General features: G+C 39.8%; 1 protein-coding gene and 1 non-coding gene across 2 annotated transcripts in view; one reads left to right on the forward strand and one right to left on the reverse strand.

The window, feature by feature from the left end:
• Positions 1–26,797, forward strand: part of LOC134651468 (uncharacterized) — a 284,537-nt gene that overhangs the window by 31,944 nt on the left and 225,796 nt on the right. The gene's annotated exons all lie outside the window — the stretch shown is intronic.
• Positions 2,277–2,348, reverse strand: Trnat-cgu (transfer RNA threonine (anticodon CGU)). The gene has a single exon. It is a non-coding gene; the product is annotated as a tRNA-Thr (tRNA).

The following is a 26,797-nucleotide window of genomic DNA, read 5'->3' on the forward strand; positions in this document are numbered from 1 at the left end:
TTAAATTTTCTCCGTGTTTTGTCTACAAACATCTATTTTCAGTAAATTAGAATATAATAATAAAATTATTCCCTTTACAGTAGCGCTCTTCAATGTTAATTTCAAGATAACTCTATAATACTGATTATCCGTTTTAAAGATTGGTCATGATCTTTTGGTATTTTTTCTTTGTTCGGAGGATCGAGTCTTTTTGAGCTGCGCTTAAAAAGTCTCAATATAGGACTCCTCTCGGGACTTAAAGTCTCGGAAGTTTTTAGCGCCAAGCCTGGTTAAACGAGTCGTGTTCTTCAAATTATAACTCAAAAGTCTCGAGGTCTTATCATCACTAGTTTCCAACACACATACACATAATAGATGATATAGTATAATAAGTAATATAAACGTACCCCCACTACCACCTGGAGGCGCACAGTGGAAAAGGAGGCTGCACCAGTCGGCCTCGGCTGGGCGGAGCTGGAGGAGGCCGCGCTGGACCGCGAAAAATGGAAATCCCTTCTGAGAGCCCTATGTCCCTGATGAGGGATAACAGGATACCATCATCATCATCAAGTAATATAAACAGTAAGTAAAGAGGGTAGAACAACATTTGCATCAGCCTGTAAGCGCTCAGTGTTTCCAACGACACACAAAACCAATAGAAGATAATATAAGTAATATAAACAGTTACGTAAGTCATAATAAGCGATGTGGCAAATGTCTGGGACAAAGAGGGTAGAACAACATTTGTTTTGCTATTTATTCACGACCCGTTTATTGGATTCCGTTTGCCACGTCGTTGATTCAGTAGGTACGCTAAGAACCAGCTGTCTTCTCTAAACATTTGTAGGTACGCCGCGAAAATTAAATGCCAAATGCTCAACGAACTAGAATATCTTTACTATAGGAGTAGTGACTATAGCTCAAAAATGACTCCACGTGTATGTACCGCGAGTGACTCACCTGTAGGTACTGCACGTAGTAGTGATGGGTAGGACATCAATTTAAAATGAGTTTGTATGAGTACCTCATTTTCTAAAATGAGGTGTTACAATGTCTTACTTCAAATGAGGTGAGGTACTAGCATATTTTCAGCGTCGACTATTCCATTAATTCCAACGGCGACAAAAATATTTAATGTATATACATATTTATGTATTCATCACTTCCTTTATAAATAAATAAATAGTAACATGTAAGGCCAAGCCACACCGGATGCGTGTGCGTGACGTGCACGTACACGTACGCGTCCCGCTGCGTTGTAGAATACGAAAACACATAAGAGAGGACACACCGCTTGCGTGACGTGTGCGTGACGTGCGCGTACGCGTGACTTGCACGCAACGCAGCTCCGACGAGACAAACCGGCTGCGTACTGCGTGCACGCGTCCACGCAGCGGAGCGGCAACGTCGCTTCGTTGCGTGCAGTGATGACGTTGTGTTTAACTGCGATCCCTATGAGAGGGCGAACCGAGCAGGTTCGGACACGCACAGCTCGGTGCTGCATAGGTGCTGTGCGTGTACACGCGCAGCTCGCTTGTATTTATTTACAACTCGGTCGGTGCGCGTGCTGGTTTTTAATATGGATTCAGTGATAAAAGAAAAACTAATTAAAATCTTTCGTCAATACGAATGTATATATACAACATAGCACAAAGATTACAAAAAAATACGTCTTATATAAATAATTTGGCCTGTGGGAACAAATCGATGTTAGGTATTAACCAGGAATGTTATATGTGTAATAATTGCAATGGCGGCATTAGGTGAGCTGCTTCCATTTGCAACGGGAGTCACATGTTGTAGGTACTGTCGCAGGAGTATTTTATTTTACTGCACGCATGACTGAGCTGCAGCGTGCACCTGCGTGGCGTGTGCAGCACACTGCGTGGCGTGCGCTGCGTGACGTGCGCGTCACCCGGTGTGACAGGGGTGCTGCGCACGTCACGCAGCGCACGCCACGCAGCGTGCTGCACACGCAGCCGGTGTGGCTCGGCCTTTAATTGGAGTGCAATTCTGGAGGTTAAGAATAGAACTTTTAGGAGAAAGATAATTTTAGAATCAAGTAAAATGAATAGAGGAGTGAAGTAAGACATTTTTGCGGTACGAAGTACTGCGACAAATTAACAAAATGAGTGGTACAAATGAGGTGCCTCACGAGTGAGCGACTCAACACTAGCACGTAGCTTGACAACGTCAAATACCTATTGTTAAGCAGTGCAAGAGGTTTAGTTTAACATGTCGAATTATAAACTGAAATAGATACCATACACCAAAGAAAACGTGATCAAATGCACCGGTGGCCGAGGCGGGAATCGAACCCGCGTCTTCAGCTTACGCGGCTAATGTCCTGACCACTAGACCACCCGGCTACCCGGCGGGAGTGGTATCTATTTCAGTTTGTTATTTAAAAATATAGTAGTGTGACTACTTAAAAAATAAAAAAAATTGATATGTTCTTCCAGTTAACATGTCGAATTTTATTTTAGCCAATCAAAGCTTTTAGTGACCAATTACAACTTTTTAATGATGGGAAATCGTATTGGGTGATGTTGAAAGATGCGACCGGGGTATATTTATGGCGAAGGGTTGTATTACAGTGATGCGTGTCAGATAAGTTTAGTATCAGTCGTGTGACTGTTTTTTCAAGTCAAAAATGTAGATAAGTGTCAGTCATGTGACCATTTTTGAAGTCAAAAATGTAAAGCTTTGTCGTTACTGCAAGTGCTATTTTACGAATGCTCCTAAAAAATAACGGTAAAAGTCGTAATAAAATTATGGTTACGATTTACGATTTGTCTTTTCCGAGAGTTTTTTTAATAATTGGTTTTTTAGTTCGAAGCATTAGTATGATAAATTAGTGTCCAATGCCAATTATGTAGAGATTTCGGCCGGTTATTAAACAAGTATAATAAATGTTGATATCCAAATAGCTTCGGCAATTAATATCGAACAAACTTATTCAAATGTGAAAGTTCCCTTATTAGAAGGGGATCTGATCCGTGAAATATGATGACTGGGCGAAAAACTTTCGGAGCACCCCTCACCGAGCCCGCATCGTTACAAGCGGTTTACACGCTAATCTATGGTGAGGAAAGATTTATGTTAATAAAAAGGAATATCGAAAACTCGGAATGTTTAACTTTGAGGTTGGAGAATTTTTGTGACGAATTGGTCAGTGAAATATTATCATTGATTTAAAATATTATTTTCGGTGATGGATATTTATAACTAAAATTTTTATACTAAGTATTTTTTTTTTCTTTATTGCTCCTAGTTTTAATGATATTTAAGAAATGTTGGATCTGTCCAGGATAATATAGGGTTCAAAACTTTGAAACAAACATGGAAAACAACAAAATTAATATTTGTTAATCATGTTGAAATAAAATGAAGTAGGTATCTTTCTTCAAAAACATTAAAGACGAATAGGACATTTAACTTTTAATGCGTAGAGGTAGAAATTTCACAGTATCAGTAAAATATCAAAAATACTCCAATTCCGCTACAATAGCCTCACCCTTCTTGAAATTCAAGCGCAATCCTTAATAAAGCTGTGATTACACGATCCGACGTTAATATATCTTTTTAATATGGCGTTCTCGCGTTAATTTGCATTTGAAACGTAACCTTTGCGTAATTATTACAACAATGGCGGCGAAAACGCTGGTGCGTAACACCCACAGATATCACATTATTAGATGGGCCATTTTATTTAACTACACTTTTGTTAAATACTTAATAAAATGCATGAACGTTATTCAATCATAACAAACTATATTTTTCAAGTGACAAGTGTCAATACAATAACAACCGTTACTAGGTAATGCGTATGACGAGGTCGTGAAGATAAAGGTTAGGCTATAACAACTTTTTTTAGATTTGGGAATTTCACTATAAGTATATCGTATAAAACAAAGTCCCCAGCAGCGTCTGTCTGTCTGCATGTTGGCGATAAACTCAAAAACTAATAAACGGATTTTGATGCGGTTTTTAACTATCAATATGTAGAGTGATTCTTGAGGAAGGTTTAGGTGTAGGTATAAAACTAGAGTGTGCTTCAGATCAGAGTAGTGCGGCAAAGTAAATAAAGGGAATTTGTAAATGCGAGAAAGAGTTCGTGATTGTTTCACCGGACGGTCTCATCGGAAGATCAGCGCTGGAAGTCGCCAGCAACATGCTGAGGTGAGACCATGTAGTGGCAATTTCTCCTTTTTATGTTTCTCTGTTTTGTATAATTTTCTACTTTGTGTTTGTGCGCACGAATAAATTATTTCTATTCTATTTTTCGTAAACGCTTGATAATACGAAATCTATGTGAGGCAGTCTATGACTACAATGAGTGGGAACGCGATTATATTACAAAAACACTTTTTATATATCTGTCACTAAAATTTCGTGTTAAAACGTCGGAAGTACTTTGTTTAAAATTAAAGCGGTTTTCTAGTAATTTTATTTTGTAACAATGAAATTGCGTGAAGCTCTCAATATTGTCAACTTTACAAGAATGGAAAATATTAAGTTGTTTCCTTTGTGACGCCGTTTTAAAGAGTAAAGTGTCAAATATGTATGGAGTTCAGAATTGGTCAATATATACGAACAACACTCTACGAGAAAACTGATTTCATAACACGCCGATTTGCTCATTTCCTCATATTTATTCATGAGGGCTGAATGGTGAATGGGTAAAACCTGATACCTGTTTGATTATTGGTAAAAAAACATAAACAAGGTAAAACCCTTCTTACACATCCATTCACTTACAGTCGCCATCAGATACATATATCGGAGCGACTACGGGGGTCACAAATATCTGAACACGCCTCTATATTCTTGGCGTTAATAGTGCGTGTTCAGATATTCAATATGTATTTTTGAACACCTCGGTCGCCCTGATATAGGTATCTAATTGCTCTGTGTACCATTTTAGATGGGCCATTTTATTTTATTTTTTCACATTTGTGATTTTTTTGATATATTTAAATTCGCGAGCTCTCTCAATCCGAATAAGAGAAAATAAGTGTCCTGACATTTCCATATAATTTTCGTTCCTTCCATTACGTTACAGTCATAAAAATTACAAAGCATGAAAAATGGAATCGGAACGGAAACAAAAATCACGGGACATTATTATTCTCACGTTAGGATCGAAATAGGTCGTGATTCTGATTAGGGATCATCCATTAATTACGTCACACGAATTTCTAGGTTTTTTACCCCTCTCCCCTCCTTGTCACACTTGGTCACATTTTGCAAACCCCTCCCCCCTGGTGTGACGTCACATTTTAGGCAATTTTGTTTTCAACGAAATCAACAATATTAACTCGGCATTATTTTTTTAATAAATAAATATTTTTGATATATAAATATTAGTAATTTTATAACACAACGAAAGTTACATCCAAAATCTCATTATTTAACTGTACAGCGAATAAAAAAATATAAATTAATTTTCGGTTACTTATGAAGTTAAAGTGACATCACAATGTTTGTGACTCCCCCCTCCCCCATGTCACAACATGTCACATTTTCTTGACCCCCTCCCTCTCCCTAAACGTGTGACGTAATTAATGGATGACCCCTTAGGAATAACATAAAAATATCCAAATAAAAAAAAGTGTAGTGAAAATACAACTTTACATACAATAGCCCAGATCCATACTGTCACAGATAAAAAAAGTTTAGGTAAACGGCCGAAATGGCCGGGTTTTATAACTTTAACAGTCACATCTCGCGCGACTAATGGCGAACGGCGCTATAAAATATGCCATAACTGTCTAGTTTTTATCTTGGCTTAGTTTCTGAGTTATTTCTTGGGACATAAAATAGGAGTACTTGCCGTTTCACGAACATTCTGTCTTAGCTATAATTTTGTTTTTATGATATAGGTACTTACTCGTACTAGTTGTTAAGCTGTATCATTTCTTGTGAGTTAAAATTCCTAATCGAAAAAAATAGGTACGTGATAAAAGGTGTAGGTACATCTTTCGCTTGATATTTAGTTTAGCCTTTAGGGCATTTATCTATGCTTATTGAAAAAATATTTACTTTGGAATGATTTTACGTTTTAAATTCCCCATCATTTATTCCTTACTTCAGTATGTTTTTAACTGTATCTTATAAAATGTATGCGAATCCTGTAATGTGTAAAATGTAATAGGTATTGTAAATGGTTAAAATAAAACGTATAAATTTCAGCCCGACAAGCACTTGACATTTTTATTTGTCCCTCGAAAAACGCCCAGACAGCGCCACGGCGGCAAAAAATTATGTATTCACAATATTCCTACAGAAAGGATGCATATATGATGTAGCCCTTATACTTTGGACTAGGCTATAGTGTTCTGTATGAATCATGAACCGTGGAGTATTTTATAATAGTATATACAGTAATACATTCAATTCAGAATATTTAGACGTAGGTACCCCTTACTTTGGGTTACGTTAGTATTTTGTTTTAAGGTGGCCTAGTCGTGGGTGCTTTTGATTTTGCTGTACAAGTAGGTAGTATAAGTAACCTTTTCTCGTTAATTTGTAGCTTTTATTGTCTGTTACTGTAGTCTGTGGGGAAAGAGTTACCTATATAATTTATGGATTCCCTTATACTCCACAACTCTTCTCTTTCCGCACAGACTCTAGTTGCATTTTAAAACCCGTTACACTGTAGTGATACGAGTATAAATGTGTCGCTCGTTAAGTGCAGTGGGAAATGCAATCACTAAATGAATTAACACTATAATAGCACTTAACGCGAACTCGATTATTCGGGGCTTTAATGACGTTTTCTCTACATTAACGACTTTAGGGCGCGGTCACACAGGAAGTTTATCAGTGGGAAACTCGTTACTTTTCTGGCTGCGTAGCCAACGTGCCAATCGCTGACGCTCCGTAGCGATTGAAACTGTAATTGTCGCACTTATATAGAGAGTAGCTAGAGAGACACAAAGTGTTTCGTTGTCGAAGCGATAGCGATTGTAACCTTCGCTACGCCGGCTGTTTACTCGTAAATTTCAAGAGAAAAATTCTATGGAGGTTGTGTTGTGATAAATAAAGGCAATTATTGTTTTCCTACCGAATATATGCGCCACTTTATTATTTACTTAAACTAGACTTAATCGCATATAATTACATAAGCTTTATTGCCAATATTAATAATTTTATACTGAATAAATATTGAGTTATAATATTGAGTCTAAGGTGTAGAAAGTTTTTATAGGTACTCAATACTTGTCCACTTACCTTTAGTTTATTTTTCATGATAATTAATTACACAGAAATCAATGACAAAGTATCTGACTTTTTGAAAAGTACACAATTACGTCCAAGAGGGGCTTTAGTTAAGTTTGTTACCTATATTACTGACTATTATACGACTAAGAGGAGTTGGACATTCTCCTCCGTATAGGAGCGATGAAATTAAAATAGAATTTGAAAAATGAATTTCCGCTTTTCATCTTTCTTCCTGTGTAACAAGGCCCTTAGGTGATCATTAACTTTTAATTAAGTTGTAAATTTGGAGCGTATTGGCCGATATGATAATTTATAAAGCAAGCACTCATCAATTATACTCACGTCGCACAATGGCAGTTTACTGTTTCATCATCAATTCATCATCATTAACTTAAGAGTTATTCTCTTGTCGGTGGAGTATCTTCCAGCATTCCCTATCTTGCGCAAGCTCTTTGACTTTCTGATACGACACGACCCCCACTTTTTCTTTCAGTTGGTCTAGAAAGCTGCGTCTGGGTTTTCCTTTACCCCGCTTGCGTCCTATCCGCCCCTCCAGGATAGTTTTAAAGAAGTTTTAAAGAAGTGGTCGTGTCGTTTACTGTTTATTAAATGAATAATGAGAATGCTCACATTATTTGTTTCCTGTGACGTTAATCCTTCGCTTATTCCAAAAAATACTCGTATGACGATTTTCACATGCCATATAGGTACCTAATTTTTCTGTCGTTGGTGTCAAACACAGTTAGTTTTCTGATTTCTTGCCTAGGCTTAGGTCATTGAAGAGAAATTTCGTCATTACTCATTACTCTCATTAGTCAACTACAAACAGCGACGATATACATACCTATATAAAAAACCGGCCAAGTGCGAGTCGTCTGACAGACAGACGTCACAGACAGACGCACGAGTGATCCTATAAGGGTTCCGTTTTTTCCTTTTGAGGTAGGGAACCCTAAAAATATACATAAGTATGTCAAACCTAAAATATAAAATTTGACGTTAGGTCAAGCTGCGTTCCAGTTGAGTCGCTGCAATTCCCGTGGCGACATTTTGAGCTCTAGCCTGGTTTCTATAGTTAAATATTCTTGTTTGTTGATTACAAAGTGATGATCGGTAGTAAAGTGTTGAAAGTGTACAGTGTCAGCAGTATCTGTTGCACTTGAGTGCTGCTCTTTGATGCGCTGCAATCTGCTGAGTGTTAGCTTTGTGTTATTTTCGCCGCCTTTGCAGTGATATCGGAATACTTCCAAGGTACAAGAGGGCGCAACTATTTGAAGCTAGGGGTTATGCAGTAACTGGTATTGGGGTTTTTCAATCGATATTGGCGGAACCTCTGTCTAAAACTGCGAAATTCGTGTACAGTTTTTTATGTCTAGTAACACTTATTGAACCTCTGTAATGTAGAGGCCCAACGGGGCTCTTTGATAAAGGCTTCTTTTAAATATGTAGATTAAAAGAAAGAAAAAAGAAATACTTCCAAGGTTTTGTACGATAAAACAGGATCCTTTTTGAATATTTTCAAAGATTCAAAAAAGTAGCCTGTGTTATCCGCGTTGTAAACAAATTGTTTTCACCACAAGCACGAAAAGGTTCTGTTTTTCAAAAGCGATGAGAAAGTTGCATTTTATCTACAAGGGTGACAAAGTGTAATTTGATGCAAATTACCTACGAGTTATTTCCTCATGTCGGCAGGTAGAAATGAGTTTTAAGTGATGATTTTTATTGATAGATATTTAATAACGTTCCTTTTTGCATTTGATTTGTAATGTTTTATAGCTATACTTCGATTAGCAGTTTGATTAAAAACCTCGCAAAGCTCAAGCTTCCACGCAGATAAAGGAAGATTTCCCATTAAACTGAGCTCATAATCCAAACATTCCAATACAAGTATACAACTGAAGTACACCCAGACTGCACCCGATATCTCTGAAGGTGCTGCGCGTAAGCAGAGTTACTCGGATTGCAACGCGAGTCGACATCAAAGACCAACTTGAAATTGGCAACTTCACTGCTATTGATGATGCAGATGAAGCCGTTTCAGTCAGTACTTTACTATCAATTACTTAGTAGGAGTTAGGTGTGTAATGTGCATACATTATCTGGCATCTCATTAACAGGCATCTGATTCTACATATATTACACCTAAAAATTTTGAAATTTCGTATTAGAACGTGCATTCCCATACCTAATGTATGTCATGTCACATTTTTATAGTAGGCCGGTAAATAGTGTTTCAAATTTTTTGCTTGCCTAATTCAATAGTAAATATTCTTTACCTCTATTGCACCAATAATAATACATTTTATATGTAAAACTACAAAGAAAATTAAAGGTTTTTTTTAAAGAATAAATAAATATTAAAACATATTTATAATCGGATCTAACGCGAATTTTGATACCTTTATTTACGACGTTACGACGCAGTTTTCACTGGTGTTCAAAACGCGAAGGTAATTTTTAATATACCCTATCGTTTTATTAATATTTGAAGAGTACATTTTGCTACAGCCTATTATAAGATTCCTGAAAGTTATTTTACTTAAGTATAAAGCGATTGGATTACTTTCCGCTTTTCAGATTACTTATTGGAGTACACGTTCTTGATGTTATAACTATGTAAATGAATGGAAGTTATTTGAATTTACGGTAAAACGTTATTTAAGTACAGAGTTTAAAACTTGTAAGATTAAAACTTCTAAGAAAACCTGCGAACGAAGTAGGTAGGTAATACGAAAAACTCTTCTTTGAAGTGGTTCGATTAGGAAATTAATATTGCATTTTTATTAAAAACCATTGAGCAAAAACCCGCATGCTGGTTGATGGCTGGTAACGTTATTAGGTAATCTTAAATTTTCTTGTTTCAGGTATACAACAATTCCTCTTGATGAACACTTAAAGAATGAACTGGACCTATAGACGTTGAAAAAAGTGCGTCTTTTAACTTCGAATTACACAGGTGTGATGAACGATTGTGTTACAGATCTCTACCACGATTCGATTTGCGATTAACAGATGGTCGACAGTTCCGCTACAACATTTGTTCGAAAAATCGGAATCAATCGGGATTTAAACGGTTGCTCAACGGTTGCGGAATCAATAACGCCAAGAAATTTCATACGTATACAATCCTCTCGTAGGTACGTTTGTTCGTATCACAACCCCATTCAATATACCCTGCAAATACGAGTCAAGTCTATCTCGCGTCAGCTCGAAGCTCAAAAACACTTTACACACGTTATTAAGAATAATTGTTCGGGGTCAGACAGACTATAAAGACACTTTTTGTGTCTTGTTAACTTTAAAGCGTTGCGCAGATAATCTAGACTGGTTGAGAACTTTACTAATGTTGCACTTGCACAGAACAAGTGAGTGAATGTCATTATAAACATCATATTTTCGTAAAAAAATGACATTAATGTTGGAATTGTCACATTTTGTCTTTGAAAATGCCATATAAAACTCTACAGCTAGCTTGTTCCAACTTTACAGTCGCCATCAGATATATCGGAGCGGCCAAGGTGCTCACAAATATAATATCTGAACACGCCTCTAATTATCAAGGCGTTAGAGTGCGTGTTCAGATTTTGTGAACACCTTGGCCGCTCCGATATATCTGATGGCGACTGTACGTCGTCGGGAAAATGTGCTTGATTGTCTGTCAGTGTATCATTTAACACTACATTTCAGTGCGTTCACACATCTAGACCCCTTATTACATTGCATTTGTTTCCCAACCCTATCAGACACCCTACAAATAGCTCTCGTCAGCTAAAACAAACAACGACGAAACTTCATAAAAATTCTTCGTATCTGTTACTACAACTTCCGAGACATAACACGGTTGTAACCCTTTACATCCCTTACAATTACCGACTTTATTCCGTTAGAATACGGTTGTATTTCGTTTGTTATGTTTGATATTAATGACCAATTTCACAGCGTAACTGGCATGCATGGGTATAAAAAGGAACATTATTGTGCTATTTTTAAAAACGTCCCGAACTCCCGATGCGAGGGTGTGGCGGCGGCCTTTGACGTTGTTATTGGGCGTTTCATGAGATCTTGTTTGACGCAGGTTTATGTTTCTTTGTTTTGCTTAGTACAATTTCTAGTTGTTGGAAAATAAATAGGTAGTTTTTATTGCCGTCTGTACTGATTCTCATTTCATGTCTATCTATTTCTTGAGACCTTTCTAATGAGCCTAAACTCGATGTGTTTGTGTTTTTACATCGAGGAGTTCCTCAACAGATCAGACCCCGAACCATGAGTCACTGACAGTGTCAACACTAACATTTACGCTATCGAGAACGTAATTTACGGCGTTTATGTCAGTGACAAACTGATGGTAGCCGTAGGTACAGTGCGGTCAGTGCCCTGTTTATCAAAAGCTTGTAACTTCCACTTGGGAAGTCCCTTTTTGACAGCTTTTGTTAGAAAAGGACTTCCACTTGTATTACAAGTTACAAGCTTTTGATAAACAGGGCACAGCTCCACGTTAGCATATTATTTGTCATCGGAATTGAGGAAGTACTTCAAATTTCAGCGGAATCACATACTAAGAAAAGAAGTGGTTAATTTTTACCCAAGCTGAAAAGGATACCTTCGCTTCGCTTGGTCAGGCAATATTTATAAAAAAAAACTATTTATTCATTTTATCTTGGGATCCTCGATGTGGAAGGAAATAATACCTCGTTAAATAAATCTGAGTTTCGTTCGTTATTTTATTTTAATGCATCTTATCTCAAGTATCTCAACGTAGTTAAAGCAACGTAGCTCGGCAAATTCTGCCGTTTCGTTGTTTATCTGATCTGACGTCATAGTTGAGCAGATTTGCGACTCTGTTTATTTATTTACTCAAGTTTTGAGTATGTTTAGACCAAGAGATTCATATTTAGTTAGAAACAAACATATAAGGACGTTTTGGGACTTGGGACTGTTAGGTGTCATACTGTATTACTGCATTTATTATAGGATATTTGACTGTTTTTAATATAAATTATTTAACACCACGCATGAAATAAAGCACCAGAAGATTAACAGAGAAACGTAGACAGCAGTTATTTTTAGACACAATTTCTATTTTAAAACCCGTATAAGACTATAAAGAGTACCTTATCTTATCTTATCTTATCTTATTATTTTCGGGGGCCCTTACGGATACACTTCGACCCATAGGGATCTTTTGTGCAATTACCCCCTGGAGAAGATCCGTCAGCTACTCAAGAGCTTTTCCCACCATATCCATGTGTCGGATGATGGAGCTCATGGGTAGCGTTTTAAAGTCCTTTGGTTCCAGATATCCTGCTCCAAAGTCCTTCATTCTTTGTCTGGCGAGGGCGTGACATTCACACATTAAGTGTTTCACTGTCTCTTCCTCTTCGCCACACATACGACAATCGGTGTTGTCAGAATGTCCCATCTTGGTCAGAATTCCCTTGACCCCGTAATGACCAGTGAACACCCCCGTTATGATTTGGAGTTGTCTTTTGCTAAGTTTCCAAAGCTTTTTGCTCCAGCCGGAGTCTACTCCTTGCATGAAGAGCTTTGCATGCTTTAGACCCGTCAGACTGTTCCATTCTTCCTGATGTTTGGTCTTGGCATGGTCTTTAATAGCCGTTGTGATGGTTCCCTGTGAGAGCCCCACGAATGGTTCCGGACCTATAAAGTTGCTTTCAGATCCGGTTCTGGCAAGTTCATCTGCATTTTCATTGCCTATGAATCCCTCGTGCCCTGGGATCCATACCAGTTGCACTCTGTTTTGCCTTCCAAGCTGGTTCAGAGCTTGGACGCCATTATATACCAGTCTAGAGTCCACTCTGTGCGATTCAAGCGCTTTGAGTGCCGCCTGACTGTCGCTGAGTATATAGATATTCTTCCCTTGGGTTTGCCTAACTATATTCTCATGCACGCAGGCAATTATAGCGAAAGTCTCAGCTTGGAAGACAGTGGCGTAATTGCCCATGCTTATACTACTACTAAAGTCATTTGCATAAATGCCTGCTCCCGTACCAGATTCTGTCTTAGACCCATCTGTGTACCATATGATGTCGTTTTCATCAGGGATTGGTGCTTCAAGACCTTCGGTCCATTCTGCCCTTGTTGGAATTTTAACGTTAAAATTCTTATGGAATACAAACTTGGGTTGCATTTTATCGCAGCCCATGTTCGTAATCCTTTTCACGAAATTGTCGCATTCCATGTTTGTGTGCTTGGTCTTTGGCTTGCTATCGCTCCAGAGGCCTGTTAGGGCCAACCTGTGTAACGATTTCCGCGCCTCAGATTGTATCACTAGGTGTAACGGTGGAAGGTCTAGCAGTACCTCCATCGCCGCGGTTGGCGTCGTTCTAAACGCACCAGTAATAGCCATGCATGCCGTTCTTTGTATTTTCATAAGGGCATCCCTGCATGTTCTCTTTAGTGTCCTTGGCCACCATGCCAGGCATCCGTACAAGATGATTGGTCTTACCATCATGGTATAGATCCATCTTAGTACCTTGGGGTTTAGACCCCACGTTTTGCCATAAGCCGATCTACACATTCCAAACACTCTAAGTGCCTTGGTGATTGTGAGTTCGACATGCTTTCTCCAGTTCAGTTCTTTATCAAGTGTTACGCCTAGATATTTCACTTCATTGGACATTTCCAGGACCCTTCCATAAAGCTTCAGCTGCTTCATGCCATTAAGGGTCTTTTTCCTGGTAAACGGTATTACCACTGTTTTGCCTGGGTTTATGGAGAGTTGATGACAGTTGCACCATCTCTCCACTTGCTTCAGTGCTTTATTCATGATTTCCGATACTGTTCCCGGGAATTTTCCGTTTACAAGAATCACTAAATCATCTGCATACCCTACCGTATGTATTGGGCCTTTGTTTAGTTCTTCCAACAGTGAGTTAACTACCAGACTCCAGAGAGTTGGTGAGAGAACCCCACCCTGTGGGCAACCTTTCGTAGCCGTAGCTAGTATTTCGTCTCCCATAAGGGAGGATGTTATTAGTCGGCTATTTAGCATAGTACCAATCCATCTACAGATTGTCGGCTCTATGCCATGTTTAGATGCTGCAATACTGATTGCCTGATACGTGGTGCGGTCGAATGCCCCCTCCACGTCTAGAAAAGTAGCCAGACATAGTTCTTTGTTTTCTATCGCCTGTTCCGCTCTGGTTGTCACCAGGTGTAGTGCCGTTTCAGTCGATTTACCCGGCTGGTACGCACACTGCAATTGGTGCAGTGGATGCCTCTTAAGAGGACCATCCCTTATGTGTCTGTCTACCAGTTTCTCCAGTGTTTTGAGGAAAAACGATGACAGACTTATCGGCCTGTATGATTTGGCTTCTGTGTAATCTGCTTTGCCTGGTTTAGGCAAATACGTTACTTTTACCATCCTCCATACACGCGGCACGTGTCCGAAGGCTATACACGCTCTGTACAATCTACCTAAGTGCGGTATTAGTACATTGGCGCCCTCTTGTAGTAGTATGGGGTAGATTCCATCTGGCCCCGGGGCTTTGTATGGTTGAAATGTGGATAGTGCCCATTGTATCTTATCGTGATCTACTACCTTTTTAGACGTGTCCCAGTTGTACCTGGTTGTGCTAATGGATTGTTCCATTGCACTGTTTACTACATCGTCCGTTACGCTCTGATGTATTATCGAGCCTGGGAAGTGTGTGTTACACATAACTTTAAGGGTTTCGAGCCCCGTTTCAGTCATTCCTCCGTCACTTCTTCTAATGGAAGTAAGTGGGACTGACTTCGTTGCGGCTAGTGCCTTTGTGAGTCTCATGCCTTCCGGTATGGACCTGATTTGATCGCAATGGTTCATCCATGCTTTCCTTTTTGCTTTCCTCACGGCTTTGCTGTATTCCGTGAGTTTCTGCGCGTAATGCTCAAAGTCATTGGTCCTTTTAGCATCATTGAAGACAGCCCTGGTTTCCCTCCGGAGTTTAGCAATCTCCGGGTTCCACCAAGGCGCCTTCTTCGCCAGGATTTTCTTTTCCGGGCAGTTGTTTGACCAAGCTGTGCAGACAGCTTGTACTATTCTGTCTGTTTCAAGTTCTATGTCAATAATAGAGTTTAACTTGCCTTTAGGGTCTCCCAGTTCCACCTTCAGGTCGCTTTTGAACGCTAACCAGTTGGTGTTTCTGGGATTCCGTTTGCGTATAGTTCCTAATTCGATTTTAGTCTTATACCTGAAGCATATATATCTGTGGTCCGATAAAGAAATCTCCCCAGAGACATGCCATGAGCTGATCTTATTACTCGCGTTGTTGGACGCTAGCGTTATATCAATAACCTCACCCCGCCTCGCATTGACGAATGTCGGTTCATTGCCTTTATTTAATATTTGTAAAGAGGAGCTTACCAGAAAATCCAGTACCTTCTCCCCTCTTCTGTTGACACCTGAGCTCCCCCAGATGACGTGGTGTGCATTTGCGTCGCAGCCGATGACCAGGTCGGTGTTCACCTGGCTGCCGTAGATAGCAAGATCCCTCAGTTGCCCAGTGATTGGATCCGCTGCCTCGTAGGGAAGGTAGGCTGATGAGATGATTAGCGCCTTGCCCCCCCCCTTGTTTTGGATCTTGACCGTGGTCAGATCCCTGGAACAGAAAGCATGTAGAAGCATAGCGTTAATGCCATTTTTAACATAGATACATGTCCTCATAGTACTCTCAGGATAAACATATAACAATGTCCCGCCAGTACCGTTTAAGCCTCTTATCTCGCCTTTGTAAATATATGGTTCTTGAATAAGAGCAATATCGAATTTATCGCTTTTTAGCTGCCTAGCCAGAAGGGCAGTGGCTGCTTTATTGTGCTGAAGATTTATCTGTACGCACCTTAAGCCCTCCATTGCGGCGTTTATTGTTTGGTGGTGCTGAGATCAGCAGCCACCTCCTGGACCGTGTCGTCGAAGGACATGGGTGACATGGTACTCTCCAGGTAGAGTTCCGCCAGACCACGCAGATCCTCTGAGCCCGCCATCGATGAAATCGGTGACGATGCTCGAGTCATGCACAGTCCGGCATGGTCCTCTCCCAGCTGCACCATGTCCCCCGCCTCCTCCGGCTGGTCCTTAGCCACCTCCACAGGTGCGTCACCGGCTGGTGGCGCCTCCCATCCCGGGGCCCCCCCTGTCGCCACAGCGACCGTAGCCTTCTGGGCTACCTCACCCCCCTCTCCCCCCACCCCACCCGGCTCGACCTCAGCCCCCCCAGGCCCCTGCTCCCGCGCTTCCTCCAGAAGCTTGAAGTGGCTGGTGTCGAGCCCCGAGTGCAGAACGTAGCCGGCCTCCTTGATGACGGCGGCCGACACCCGGTCCATCAGTACGATTCGCCTAGTGCTCGGCCCCGACCCCACGGTGTCGACTACCTTCCACTCGCATGTGCGCAGCCTAGGGTTCCTCCTCTGCAGCACCCTGAGGGCCCTCGCGATGTCCTGACTGCCATCGACCACCGTTTTCCAGGCCATCTTGACCGGTTTCGGCAGATCTTTGGCACTCACGACCTTTAGGCGCAGCCCGGCAATCTCCCCACCTCCGATTACCGTGCTGAGCCATGCCGCGGATTCCCTCCCCTTGCAGGTGACGTTGAGCGCGCCCCCCACGAGGTTGCCGAGTGTGATGTCGGGCATAGGCTCTGTGGCCTCATCCAGAAATAGGAGCAGAGCTCCTACGATGGCCGGCATATGCTCCTGCATCACTTTCTCGGCAGGGAAGGCCACTGGGACGATGGCCATCTTCTCGCTCGCCGTGACTTCCGCGAACGATCCCCCCACCCTCGTTCTCTTGCAGTCACCAGCGAGCAGAGATGAGTCGCCACTGGCCCCCAGTGACCTCTTATTCTGTGGCCTTCCCGCTCCACTTGTGGAGGGTCCAGCCACCGATTCCGCGTCCGTCTTTCCTCGCGCCTTCGCACGCCTCTTCTGCCTCCTGGACATAGCGGCTCCTCCACCCGACTGCACGTCCACGCCCGTAGGCATGGCCGTGCTGTCAGGGGCGCCCGGAGCAACGCCAGCAGGATTTGGAAGCGGTGCTCCCGTTCGCCTCTCGCAGTAGGCCATCGTTCCGCTGCCTACTCCTCCGGCACCTACGCTAGTCGGTCCCCCTAGGGAAACTTGCTGGGCGCATTCGCTTTTCGACCCTTGGGGAAAAGTTCGAGTGGTACCTTTGGAGTGGCCTGCACCACCATGGCCTCTGCCTTTCGCGCCGTGCGCGTCCTCCGTCCTCGCGGACCTCCACACCTTGCCACTACCTGCTCTCGCGTTCCTGTCAGGGACAGGCCCACGAACCGCTGGAGCAGCAACCTTTGCGCTATGCGCCTTTGCCTCATCCCGTACGGGTCCGGCTTTTCCTCCTTCCGTCGTTTTTGGTAATATGTCATCCATAAAACCACCAGTGAAAATTTCAGCAGCTTGGCTCCCCACCCTCCACGGAGCCTCACATTTGGGATGCTTTGACACATCAGGGATACCAAGCTGATATAGCGTCCCAAAGTGCGTTGCCCATGAATCCGCACGGTGCCAAAACCCTAGTCAGCTCCACAGCCGACATGGGAATCGTGCTCCGCCGATTACAGACCCCTACACCCCAGGACACTCGCCATGCGGCCATCTGACTGGACACAACAGCCGATTGATCTTGACTGGCTAAGTCTAGACCTCCCGTGTGAGATGAATCCAGAGCCAAAGGAACTTCTTCTAACGGGGATAACGACAGCAGACCCCCGCTTCGCGCCCGCTCCCAGGATCTCCTTCTCCACCCGTACGGGTCCCCGCGCACGGCACAAACACGCGGGTGGCATTCTACCGCTAATCATCCTTCTTTGTGGATGAGAAGCCCGCTGCGACATGCCACATCATCGCTTACGGCTGATTATACGGGATATGGATCGTTATTTGGGGCCACCAATCTTCCCGCCTCTGTATGCTCGCCTCCGTTAAAAGAAGACGGACCTACAGTGGCTTCTCGGTGTTGGCACACAAATACAGATCCATCTGAGGGATAGGGATTGGTTGGGATTGCGTAAAGGGTGTTCTTTGCACTGGTTCACTTACCTGGCCCGGTTGTAGATGTAGTCCTACGGATGACATCATCTACTTCCGAGCCTGGCGTTCGATCCGTTGCAAAACTCACCCTGAGATAGTTCAACTGGTTGTTTCCGTTCTGCCTGTTTCTACGGTAGAACCAGGCAGTTAACAGGCAGTAACCTCGGGAAGGAGCACAACCAGTTTTGCCTCGAGGTTCTCCGCAACTTGTGCTCCCCCCGAGACCGTTCACCATGCCAACTACCGGACAGGTAGCTACCATAGAGACAGACCCATCGCAAGCAGCGACCGGTCGCAAATTATTCCTTGCATATGGACCCGCCTCCGCCCATAAAGAGTACCTAGTTAATTTGATTGTGACGTCACATTGCTAGTGTTTCATATAAATTCCATAGTAGAAAAATTGTTTTGACAGTTCGAAAAAATGAAACTGATGTGACTGGTAGTCAAATACCCTATTCTATTTATGTACCTACTTACAAGATGTGAAAGAACTTTAATAAACGTTTAAATTGTTATTACAAATTGAGATTCCTTTTCTAAGGACAGGAACAGTAAGCCTTTATGTCGTAGCAATAAAGATATTGCTCCCGTGGCTTCGCTACACTCTTTTCAGTCAATTTATCGGGAAAGTTTTATTTCTGGTCTGATGTCAAACGAAATCTCAGGAGAATCCCGACTTCACAACCAAGAATGAACAAATCTTTGACGTCGCTTCCAATTTAATGAGATTGTTTATCCACTAAGTATGTTCTTGTTGAGTCAACAAAGAACAAGGTCTAATCCCTATTTTCGGTCTACCTGTTACTACCTGTGCCGTTCTCGATAAGAATAGCCATAATCGATAAAGCGCTATCAATTTTTCACAACACTGCCTGGCTAATGACGCCAAAAATTTCGCGAGCATTCTCAAAATGGCGGCGGATTTATATAATGGCCGCGTTTAAATTGTAGTTGCTTTGAAATTTTACGCTACATTTTTTGGTCACAAAGGTAAAAAAGATAGCTGTAGCTTTCTGTTGAATCTGAAATGTTTGCTGGCAATTACGTTTCCCTTTGCAAACAATTCCAGCAGATACTTGGCTATTCGTTATTCTTACTTGTTATAAAACAACTTAGGATAAAAGTGTGTCTTCTGATAAGTAATATAAGTATCGAAGCTTTGGCATCTTCAAGTGCATTTATATTCCAATTTCATGTTATGTTAGATTCTTGATATTTATTGAAGTTATTCATAATCAGTACCTATATTGATGTAAGTAGAATAAATTTTAGTTTTATCATGCATATATAATTATATAACGCTAAATGTGGGATATCTAAGTTTTCTGCTCGCCTGTCAAGTCAAGTGTGCTCATTCGTAGGTCAGAACCTGACAGTCGCTTCACACAGACGTATTAGTTGTAAATCACAATTCTATTATAGGAATTGTAATTAACGTAATACGAACAGTAACGTCAGTAACAATGTCAAAGTACCTATGTACTATAAAACCGAAAAAACCTGCACAAATTGTACAATTAACTTTAGTTTAAATTCAAGAGTAACATTCACGAAAACCGCAGTATAATTATCGTTTCATATTATTCGCAACATTTTAAACCGCACACAAGCAGTTCCAAACATTTAAAAGTTGTAAAACATTGCGACCTCACATACGAAAATTAATAAATTGTTGGTACTTTTTCGAGTTGCCTGCGATATGTAAAATTGTTAGCATCAACAATTCGCAAACTAAACAGGGTAGAATCGGACCAATCTGTCTCTGTACATACTCGTACTGTATCTAATAACGTAATAACAAAATGTGGATATGCTTTTCAATATCTGATCTTATTTATATATTTGAATTTTGTATAGTATAAAAAAATAAACGTTTAAAGATGCACTACTATAAATTGACACTGAAAAAAGGGTCTAAGCCACAAGATGGCAGACCTTCCAAAAGGAGCGTACGTGAAGTGAACTGAAGTATCAACGTCATGTTTTAAAGTCTAATTATTTGTCTAATTAGTGCCGGTTGCCTCATCCGTACTTGAAAGACTGATAAATGTCACCTGGCCCGCCGGGGCGGTTTACTATGAAATTTTCCATACAATAAATACAATTTAGCGAACTCTTTAACGATGACAAACAGTTTGGTGCAACTGATCCTATTTTTATTGACACTCACTGTCCACCTGTTTTCTTGAATCTTATATTAGACGTGAAATTGCGTTTAATTATTATGCACACGACACTGTTTTAGACATCCTAGTTTATAGTTCCAAATAGGCTGTATAATTGATAGAAATAATCGTCTGCTATAGTTACGCTAGTTTAAATTACCAGAGTCGTTGACAGATTAGTGGGATTCTCTTAGCTTAATGGTTTTTGGCCGCTTTATTTACTTTGCGCCACGTTATTGCTGTTTCTACTATAAATAATTGATCGAACACTATGGTTTCATTTTTTTTTCTTGTCTATGAATATCGGTAGGAGGATTAACTTGTTAATGGACGTTTGACAAATGACTAAATGTAAATGTATTATTCTGCCCTGCTTATCGTACGTGCAGTACTTGCATGAAAAACATCGTTTAAATAAAGAACTTATTCAAAGAGAATAAGATAAACAATTGCATGACTTTTCAACTGCGATTACTGCATATGTTGTTAGCACGGCAGTATTCAAATAAACGACATAACACAACAAAATAACCTTACAGACTCCTTACAATCCTTACAATATCAGGCTAGCATAGGCTAGCCTGATATTTTGACCTACGATGAACAGATGCCAGGTGCACGGATCACATATAAAAATTTACATACACAAGTTACTGAAATGATTTCCCTATGCGATCTAGCTCCGCTTTATAAAATCGATGACGTTCAAAAGCAAACCCATAAAACGAACAACTATACTTTGTGCACTCGTATTTGCGTCATTTGACTAGGGCTTCCAAATACCGGACTTCTCACAATACCGGTATTAATACCGAAACTGTCTTTATCAATACCGGGATCCCGGGATCCCGGTATTGGATATGAATCGCTTAAAAATATATAGTTTTATTAAAAAGGGGAATTAGAAAGGCTCACTAAAATACCAGATATGTCCTAAAAGCTATTACAACAATAAACAATCAATGCCGCCATCTGCAATAATTTTATTTCACACTCCAGGTTGGCAGTAATTTTATCCAATTTGTTGACTTCACCTCACCAGTCACATTTGTAGTCCAACTTAACCAACCAGACAACATTTTTTCAAATTTCCGTCAAAATTTGTTTGCCATTATTACAGTTATCCTTGCTCTTTCGTTTTATTTTTTGATAAAATTATAAGAACTAATTATGTTAATGTTAATGTCACTATCACATCATATTCATCACTCACATAACTTCAGGATTCATCCACCACCAACCACCAAATATTTATCTGACACATTAGGCAACGATCTTGTTTCAATAATAAAATGCGGGCTAGAGACCAGTTAGAGTTAGACCAAGTAAAGTCTGCAACGATTTTGATAGCATACGCAGTACGCTGTGCAAGTATTATTTGTACGTCATAATTTCATAGAAGTTTGACGTTTAATATAACACTTGCACTGCGCGTGCTATCAAAATCGTTGTAGACTTTTCTTGGTCTAACTCTAGATGCGTCTGACCGTTAGTAAGCTTTTTTATACAGCCGAATATAATGGATTTAAAGGGTTTATACTGCGCATTTCCCTCATTTTTTAAAATACCGGGATCCCGGTATTGCCTTTAAAAATACCGGTATTGAAAAATGCGTTTAAAATGGCGGGATTCCGGGATCCCGAAATACCGGGATCCCGGTATTGGAAGCCCTACATTTGACACATGACACTGACAACAGCAATAGAACGTAAAATATCTTGCACATCGAAATTACAAAGGAAGACAATTGCACTGCGAACGTTTACGTTCTACGTCTTTTTTTTAATTTAGGGTTGGCTGGATATCACCGTTATGAATCGGTAATTGTCTAAGTAAATCGATATAATTTTTTCATTTTAGGTCGCAACAATTCAATTCAATGTTTTATTCATAAAATAAACCTACATTTTATACACGTCAAATTCTTAAACATCATTACATCTAGGTAAATTTTGTTATAAATCATTCATATTACAATAGTTATTATATATTTATAACAAAGCATTATTAAATTGATTATATCTTCTTATTATTATTTATTAACCATAATTCTAGCTTTATTTAAATCTCAAATAAAATTCATTAAACGTCACAATTCGATACCTCAGTCTAGGTGCCACCCAATCGTAATCGCTTGCTGTGACAATCTATTTGGGTTAGTTACATCTCTATATACGTCAGTCATAATGTGTCAAATAACGCAAATAAGAATAATTCCACTATACAAGCAACGAATATTGACGTACCTTTGTCACTTCTCTAAGTTTTTATTTTATTTCAGCGTTGCACTAGCAACTAGGGTCTGTGCGGAAAGAGAAGAATCGTGGAATGTATCCCCATACATGCCCCCCCAATACATTCCACGACTCTTCTCTTTCCGAACAGACTACTAGTGATGGGTAGGACATCAATTTAAAATGAGTTTGTATGAGTACCTCATTTTCTAAAATGAGGTGTTACAATGTCTTACATCAAATGAGGTGAGGTACTAGCATATTTTCAGCGTCGACTATTCCATTAATTCCAACGGCGACAAAAATATTTAATGTATATACATATTTATGTATTCATCACTTCCTTTATTAATAAATAAATAGTAACATTTAATTTGGAGTGCAATTCTGGAGGTTAAGAATAGAACTTTTAGGAGAAAGATAATTTTAGAATCAAGTAAAATGAATAGAGGAGTGAAGTAAGACATTTTTGCGGTACGAAGTACTGCGACAAATTAACAAAATGAGTGGTACAAATGAGGTGCCTCACGAGTGAGCGACTCAACACTACAGACTACCACTCTCGCGTAGGAAATCCGGCAGACAAAAAACGAATAGGTACTAATAGTTATTTGTACAACAAGTGATCAAAGTTTGATATTTCTTCGAGTGCTTATTTTGAGTCCCGTGCAAGCGAAAGATTCTATAATAGATTCACGAGCGTAGCGAGTGAATCTAATTTAGAATCTTGAGCGTAGTAAGGGACTCAAAAGCGCACGAGATGTAAATAACTTTGATCTCGTGTAGTACACAACATTTTTCACCTCAGCGCAGTGAGAACATACCTATTAGACAACTTGAAAAATGTAATCCTTCTTCATCACTTAATACCTGCACTCATGTTTTCTTAAGATATACAAACAATTAAGTTTAATTACCGCAATGGAACACAAAAACAAAACGTAATAATAAATTCCAGTAAAATAATATAGAAATAACAAACATTAACTGACACTTCAATCGCCAACTTTGACAACAAAAAAAATCTTTGTAAGATACGGTCCGAATTGCGGATACGTACTATTTGTCAACTATGGTAAAAATTCTTAAAAGTAAAATAATTAATTTTGCGTGATGATCTGTGTATTTTTTGAGTTCGTTATTTTAATTGTACAATAAAATACCTAAAATATAGTATTTTATCAGTTTTTATGAAATCTTAAACTTTATTTTTATTTATTAATTATTAAGAATTCATACTCGTACGTGGTTTGGAACGATGCGGTCTGAAGTTTTTCGGGGGTCTATTATAAACCGTGAATATACTGTTGAATGTCGTTTTAACTTTTTTTTGTCTGTTTCTTTTTGCTAACAGTGTGAAAGGGACAGAGATAATAGAACCCAAGTATTTCGAACTTTTATTAGACCCCGCATGTTGAAATGACATTTGACTATAAAGGTCACTTGAATGTCATTTTGTCTCACTCAGTGAGCAAAACCGCATTTTGCTCACTGTTTTTAAGAATCAAAGTACCCTTGTTCGAGCTGCTGAGGTGAAAAAGTTATTACTTAATGTGATTTTACTCATTGGCTAACGTAATTTCGAAGGCGCCTAGCGACATCTACCGTGCGATCGGCAAGTGATCCAGAGTTGCGAGTTCGAGACAGTGAATTTTTCCACTTTTCCTTTATTTCTAAAGATCTAAAGAATGCCGTTATTACCTAGACGTTAAAGTGCAAGTTTAGATATTTTTCATCACTTTAGCAGCTCCGATATATCTGACGGCACGGCACTGTACATTGAAATGAATCCCGACCCAGTGCAATACGGAACGTATCCAATCGTTCCGTGTCCGCCCTTTCCCTTATGCGACATGCATTGATGCACTGCATTCAATGCAAAAACAATGCAGCTCATTAGTGCGCACTTCGTTTGACTTCTAATGAACACTTTCATAGCCTCTAGGGGTTATGCGAGGTGTACGGAAAGTGTATTTTTATATTGCGATGTAAGCGGCTACCGGAGCCTATGGATGGGCAATGTGCGTTACCTGCAATGTGGTTGGCCAGTCGAAGTATTTAGCAGATGGCGCCATTATAGCTTACCCTGTCAATCCCTAGAATTGTGTCAAATTTTTGTTTTTTAATACCCTTTAAGCCAAATCTCATAGAAAAAGGGGCAAGCTATGATGGCGCCATCTATGCAAACCTTGGAGTTGCCAACCCCATTAGAATACATATAGGTATTGCGAGCCATTATGGTCTCGTATTGGCAACATTTTACATGAAAATGTTTTTGGTGAGATGATTTTTTCTTAGACTACACATTTAATCTAATACAATAAAATTAATGCATTTATATTATTTTGATATCAAAATGTAAGTTCGATTTACCTTAATGCTAGGAGGTTATGATTATGACGTAAAATTGACGTCGTAAATAATATGAAAATATTCTCGTATTGACGTGAAATCGGTGGAGCGTGGCGTGGAAGATTGATGAAGATATATACAGTTAGTTTCTACCCGCGTCTTCGTCTGCGTAAACTGATTATCCGCGATAATTCAATTTAGGTCCGTTGCAAGAAAATTAATAACTATAATCTATAACGTTTCCGGCACTGTATTGTCTATAATGAATTATGTAATATTTTTCAATGTAACTCTTCTGTAATGACTGTTTGTGCCAAAATAAAGAGAGAAAAAAACTATCCTATATCTTTTCCCGGGACTCAAAAACTATGCCCGTACCAGTAACCGACAAACACAGCCGAAGTACGACCTTCAAACCTTTTGGACTATTTTATGATATAAGATAATTACCGTAATTATCTTATATCATAAAATAAAGGTGTTCTCGCATTTATAATATTAATATATTGACCTGAATCCGTTGGAGCGCGGATGGCAAGATTGATGAAGATATATAGTATTGCGTCGGAATGTTATAACTACGTTCGCAAAGAGATATATCGATAACACATGACGATGCATGTTTATGTTTTTCATTTTATTGTAACTACCAATCTTTTTGGTATGTACCAATCTAAAAGTTGCAGATTTTAATAGCTTATTGACCTCTTGTCTGTGTATGATAGGATAAGGATTCTGACTCTGACATTAATTTTTAGTAAGTACTTTTTTCGAGACCGATTTTTGTTCTATGCCGCACAACCGAGACTCGAGTACATATGAATTTACTATTTCCTAATTGGAAAGTTCCTTTATTTCTTGTGAAATTTTCCAAGAACTTTTTCATTTATTTCTAGACGCTAATTTGCTCATCTGTAAATACATAATTATTAGAGAGTGACTATAAAGAGATAGTATGTCAATGCTGACAATTCACTTGTCGGTACTTGGAGGATATAATCAAACGGAGACGCCATGTCTGTAATTTTCTGTACAAAACAGTCTGCCGATTTTTGCGGGGGAGGGGAACGTCAAATGTATGCGTAACGTAAAAATAGCCATGTCAGATAAACGTCAGTCCATACATTGTGTATGACCGTTGGCCGCCTATTTTCGACAGAGGGGAAAGCCTGTTAATGGCTACTCCGTTTAGTTGTATCCTCCAAGTGTCGGTACCTTATTTTTGTCTTGTGACTAAGCGTCCTTCTGACAGCCCGTTTATTGTTTTTAATTGGCGTAGCGTCAGCACAGTCAGTCATTACTCTTTCCATTTAATGATTGTCTGCTTCCTCAAAATGCCAGCAGCTGTCACTTCCTGAATGTGCTGAATGATGTTTCCCAAAAATACCTCTACATTTAATTTAATTACATTGAAATAAAACTATGAAAATGGATTATATCGCGTGTAATGAATTTATAATACATCCCGACATTCCCGACGTTTCGAACCCTTTACAGCGTTCGTGGTCGACGGATTACTTTTGTTTACTTTTGTTTCGTCACGAAGATTCCTCATTCTATAAATAATATTCATATATAGATTATATTCCAATCCTTTTTAGGGTTCCGTACCCAAAGGGTAAAAACTATTACTAACACTCCGTTGTCCGTCTGTCGGTCTGTCTGTCGCCAGGCTGTATCTCATGAACCGTGATAGCTAGACAGTTGAAAATTTCAAGTATTTCTGTTGCCGCTATAACAACAAATACTAAAAACAGAATAAAATGAATATATAAGTGGGGCTTCCATACA

Source organism: Cydia amplana, chromosome 10, assembly GCF_948474715.1.
Source record: "Cydia amplana chromosome 10, ilCydAmpl1.1, whole genome shotgun sequence".
Classification (NCBI taxonomy): Eukaryota; Metazoa; Arthropoda; class Insecta; order Lepidoptera; family Tortricidae; genus Cydia; species Cydia amplana.